Here is a 6,000-nt window from a genome sequence, read left to right as displayed (position 1 = left end):
TTAATAAGCGTTTGAATTTACGGTATTGAAATTCTAATCGCATTTGGAAAAAGAATCAATAAAATCCACCTAAAAAAATATATGAGTAAATTTTATGGTAGTCTAATACGCACTTCCAGTCGGTGACGTTGTCAAGGCTAGTGGGCCCGATATACAATAGTCTATTTGTGTTATTCTAGGTTAATTCTATGTCAAAGGTATTTGTGATAGTGTTGTTTGTTCAAGAGACTTCACTGATTTTTAAGGTTGACAGGAAAAATACTGACTATGACGATGTCAACGGTGCATTATCACAGATACACGATTGGTTTACAATAAATAATTTAGTTTTGAATACTCAAAAAACAAATGTATAGTTTCTACCCTAACCAATGTTAGAAAGCAAAATTTTATATCTTTAAATGGTGGCCGTCTTGATGTTGCCGATACTACGGTGTTTTTAGGAATAGCATTGGATTCCAAACGTCAGTGGAGTCCTCATTTATCGTCCCTGACAGGAAGACTCAGCTCCGCAGCTTACGCGGTTAGAAAAGTTAGACAACTAACTGATATTGATACCGCTCGTCTAGTGTATTTTGGGGTAATGCCGCAGATATTGAATCTGTTTTTATTTTACATAAATGTGTAACGCATTAAAAATAAATGAATAATCATTATGACAAATGATTACAAAACACATTTTATTCGTTAATTTCAAAACTTATTGATTAAAATATATGATTAGCTTCATATTATTTGATATCTACGATACCTTTTCTTGATTCAGTTTGATACTCAGGTAGGTAGTATACGTTTACCTCTGAATAAGCTTGAAATTTAATATTAAAATCATTAATAGATAATAAATAATATTATTTAATACACTAATCTTAACTGGTTGATTTTCATGCAGCATATAGGTTTAGTGAGCCGAGATGACCTAGTGCTTAGAAAGCGTACATCTTAACCGATGATTCCTGGTTGAAACTCAGGCACCACTGAAATTTCATGTGCTTAATTTCTGTTTATAATTCATCTCGTGTTCGGCGGTGAAGGAAAACATCCTGAGGAAACCTGCATGTGTCTAATTTCAACGAAATTCTGCCACATGTGTATTCCACCAAACCGCATTGGAGCAGCGTGGTGGAATATGCTCCAAACCTTCTCCTCAATGAGAGAGGAGGCCTTAGCCCAGCAGTGGGAAATTTACAGGCTGCTAATGCCAAAATAGGTTTAGTTATTAGTATTTTCTAATATTTTAGCAAAATTCTCATCTATCTATTTTATATAATAGTGTTTTCTGACAGCGCTATTAAAACCTTGTATATGAAGTTATTGTATGAAGTTTTATCAGCAACCGGTGAGCTTTATGGACTTGTTTGTGAACGCGTGTTTTATAATAAGAGATAATTTTAGTTTAGTTTGATCTACACGTTACCATCAATATTGCCAACATTCGTAACGTAGACGACCTCAAAATAGATTTGATGTTACATTTTGAATCTCACGCCGAATATAAAGGTCACCGTATTTCTATAATAACGAATACATTTTGAAAATCTTCTTAAAATGATCGATAACTTTTCAGAGTCCAATGAAAGCACTATTAATATAAAGTTTGAGCAAAAAAAAAAATGTTATGGAGCCGAATATATTGCGATTACGTTATCTCCAGTCCAGTGAATAGGGAGTAGTTCCGACTACACATTCAAAGTGTTGCGTCCGGCGGAGCTTGTCGCCTTTGCTAGAATTTCGCTCAAACAATAAAATTATAAGCGATTTATAAATAGAATTGTGGAGCGCTGCCGGCCGCAGTTCGGTGAGACTTGGTAGTCCCAGTCTGGAAGATAGGAGGCGTGTGGTGCGCGCGCTCAGCGGCTGTCGACTGCTCGCAGGTTTGTATCACACCTGTCTCACCTCGCAATGTCATTATCACTATTATTATAATACACTTCGCATAGATAACAAAGCTTCAGTCATCGCCCGCGCGCCTTCCCCGACCGCGACCCGTGTCCGCGACTTTGACGCGTCGAATATCTGTTATGAGTGAAATAAATCTTTACTAACAAAGTAAGTGAATATGACGTATTAATTGAAATTGTTCTCGAATGACTTGAAATAATTATCGTGGACTTTATGCGAAACAGTTGTTTTAATTAAGCGTATTCTTCAGGTGCTTAAGTTTATCGTGTAAAATTGTTTTTCGTCTACGATAAAGTTTGTAGTGCATGAAGCTCGCTAGCTATTATAACTTGATCATATTAACTTAGTTCGTAACTTAGCTCATCTTGAGAGTCAGAACATGTGTAGTACTTTAAACAGCAACTAAATTAAGTATTATAGGTAGATAATTTATATTTAGCGTAATACCTCCTTAGTGTATTGCAGATTTTTTTAAAACGTAAGAATTCAGATGGCAGTCGCCAGTTGCGTGGAATATGTAGATTATTTTCGATGATAGCGTGGGTGGTGTTAACTTTTTACGCGCTGTCGCAACATAAATGCAGTATGAAATTAATTTTGAATTTATTTTGAGTGACGACCTCGTGCCAATTTGAGGCCTCATCTACGTATTTATTTTATATTTTGTAATAAACACCTCGGATATTAAATAAATAGATGGTCGTTGTACTAATTATTTTTATTTCAATTGATTACCATTATTAAAATTTAATGTCCCAAAGTTTTCAACCCCGATTTTACACTCTTAGAGGTAGAGTTTCGTAAAGTCCGTTCTTAGCGGAAGTCTACACCCTTTAAGGAATTGTTGTCACCCTAGTTACGGTTTTGTTTCACAGAAACAGGTAGTTGTTATGGTTTCTGAGGTTTAGTGATTAATCAGTTATATATTTAGATTTTAACTTACTTCTTGGTTCATTATCATCTATATTACATTGATAAATTTGTCATAAGTTTTCATCTTTGATGTATTATGTCTGTTAGGAATGGGGGTTAAGGCTAATACGAAATACTGAGCTACAGCTTATATTCATGAATGAGATTCATTAAGCATTTGAAAATTTGGCATGTATTGTGATGTACATACAATTTAATATCGATACCAATCTTAATTTTTAACCTAGAAATTTTACAGTTATATCAGAGACATGTGATTTAGTTTGCGTCATGCTAAATATATACCACGTGATAATTATACCTAGAAATAAACTGTTAATATAATAAAAAGCTAAAAGTATTTATAATCTGTAATCAAAAACAAATATAAAGACGTATCTTGTTACCCGAATTGTGTTGCTTATTGCCTCGGAAAGAATGTAAAGCCTGAGTCATCTCTTTCCGGTCCCTTCGGATAATGAGTGCAATGAGTATTTGTGCACATATTGTGCACGATAATATTTCCTGCGCAGTCGGCTAGTCTGACCAGTGACCGAAATCAGAATGTAGGTCATAACCATAATCAAAATGAGCTTTCATCTACGAAGTTGCATTTTCTTTGACCGAGAAACCACTAAACTAAATTGGATAGGATATAGGCGTTTTTTACACCTAACACTTGACGATCAGCCCCCAAAACTCGAGCAAAGCTACGGGCGACAACAAGTATGTGATCTAACGTAATACCTTGTTACAGTTTTATTATATGTGTAAACGAAAATTATTTATTGTAAGAACGTGATACGTTCCAACAGATTTCGTAATAGCTTCGGTTAAAAAAGACGTAAACATTTCAGTGCCAAACATATTATTTCGTTTGGCAGACGTTAGGTAATAAAGCGAAATTTGCTGCAAATTATAATACAACGTCTGCTTGAATAATATTCTATTGTAATACCGATAGTGAAATTATTATCGTTATTTGCTTGGAGAAATCAGTATCTTCATATTATATTAGAACGCGTGCATCTTAACCGATGATTTCGGGTTCAAACCCAGGCAGGCACCACTGAAATTTCATGTGCTTAATTTGTGTTTATAATTCATCTCGTGCTCGGCGGTGAAGGAAAACATCGTGAGGAAACCTGCATGTGTCTAATTTCAACGAAATTCTGCCACATGTGTATTCCGCCAACCCGCATTGGAGCAGCGTGGTGGAATATGCTCCAAACCTTCTCCTCAAAGGAGAGGAGGCCTTTATCCCAGCAGTGGGATATTTACGGGCTGCTAATGCATATTATCTTACTTGTTTACATTACAGTTTGATCACATAAAATGAATAATTAAAAAATAAATACAGCATCTAAACATAGTTGCTCAGTGTCTATGGTTAAAGAGTCAGAATTTGTTAATATATAATTAATCATCATTACTGCTGGAATTTGACAGTCCGTCATTGGCTTTGCAATGCTGCGTCTATAATAACTTTTTTTTTTTTTTAATTAGAATAGTGGCAACGCCCCAAATTAATTAAGGAATTTGTAATATTGGTATTTACCTCTAATTTTTTTATCACTTGGGCGAAGGGTTGATGACAATAGCCCAAGATATAATATAAGATGTATTCGGCGCTTAATAACATGATATTATTAAATACATGGTCTATATATGAGCTATTTCACGTCGTTGAGCTGTCCTGCTATTTAAAATTTATAATTCACGTACTTTCTTTTACAATGTGTTGGTTGGTGTGTATCTATTTATTAAATACTACACAAACTTCTCTAGTCATTGCTCTTTCATCGATATCATATTGTGCACATTGTACCTTCTTATCGACAGCCTTACGGTTCACGGTTATCGAATTTTTAATGTTTTTATTCAAATCAAATCAAATCAAAATATACTTTATTCAAGTGGGCTTCTACAAGCACTTTTGAAACGTCATTTAACAAACTATTTAAAGTAAAGCTACCACCGGTTCGGAATGTATATTCTACCGAGAAGAACCGGCAAAACGTCAGTAGTTACTCTTTTTCAACATTTAAAAATACAGTCATGTTAGTAAAATACAATTATATATGTATGTTATGTCACCTGCCTGGAAGTCAACAAGCTATAACTCCACGCTTACCAGTAATTGAGGGTAGGAATAGGAAAGGAGTAAATAGGAAGAAGTTGAAAAAGTACCGATGATAAACATCAACAAATATAAACAAAAGCCCCTCGCCGCGTCTGTCAGCTTGACCGCGATAACAGTGTGACTACAGGCACTAGGGACTTAACAACTTAGTTCCCGAGGTTGGTAGTGCATTGGCGATATAAGCAATGGCTAATATTTCGTACAACGCCAATGTGTATGGACGGTGGTACTACTTAACATTGGATGGCCTATTTGCCCCTCCTACCTATTACATAAAAAAATATAATCTCAAATATTACCGAACGAATTTTTATACGGCTTTCACCAATGGACGGAGTGATTCGTGAGAACTGTCCGACCCGGCTTCGTATCGTACCTAACTTATTAATAAAGGAATGTCAGGATTAAGGTTTATAGCTCTATACCAGCGATTTTTTTAGAATTCGACCATTAGTTATGGAGATTACCAGACAAACAAACAAATTTTATCCCTTTATTATATCAGTACAGATTATGAGTTTGTGTAGATTCGCTTAAAAATGGCGATGCTTGTGAAAGATATCGGATAAACACACGCCGAGCTTTACTGGCGGGCGCCACGTAAACCAATAGCTTGACTGGCTACCCGTCTCGGCTTCGCTAAGCCAAGCTAAAGCTAATAAAGCTTATCTTCTTATTATTAATATTAAGTCCAAAGACTTAAGTATAACAAGTTATAACAAAGTATATAACTATCTCTTTTACTTTTATCGACTGAAATGAAATAGGTATATTTGTTTGGAGTTTCTTCACAATTATTTACACCTGAGTAGAGTCATTAACTTTACGTAATTATGACGTATTAGCGGTAATGACGTTACCGTAGGTGGGTCAGAAGAGTTATGACATTCTCTGGATGCATTTCAAATATAACGATACAATTTAATTTAGCTATAAATAATGAGGAACAATACCATTTGATATTATCACAAATACCTCATTTTGATCATTTATATGTAGATAGAGGATCAAAGTTGACGCGTTGAAAAAAATAGTGGTCAACG

General features: G+C 35.0%; 1 protein-coding gene across 2 annotated transcripts in view; it reads left to right on the top strand.

Annotated features, from left to right (window-relative positions):
- The first annotated feature begins 1,703 nt into the window (after window positions 1-1,703).
- LOC125071258 (interaptin-like) overlaps window positions 1,704-6,000 on the top strand; it is a 31,847-nt gene continuing 27,550 nt past the window's right edge. The window contains exon 1 of one of the 2 annotated variants that reach the window (XM_047681396.1): window positions 1,704-1,874. The gene's annotated coding sequence lies outside the window, so the exon portion shown is untranslated. Of the gene's footprint in view, window positions 1,875-1,955; window positions 2,050-6,000 lie in introns of those variants that run through there. The other variant, XM_047681395.1, reaches the window with a different exon arrangement.

The sequence above is a fragment of the Vanessa atalanta genome, chromosome 19 (genome assembly GCF_905147765.1).
Source record: "Vanessa atalanta chromosome 19, ilVanAtal1.2, whole genome shotgun sequence".
Lineage (NCBI taxonomy): Eukaryota > Metazoa > Arthropoda > Insecta > Lepidoptera > Nymphalidae > Vanessa > Vanessa atalanta.
Note: the sequence above shows the minus strand (reverse complement) of the source record. Positions and strands in the feature narration are given on the sequence as shown.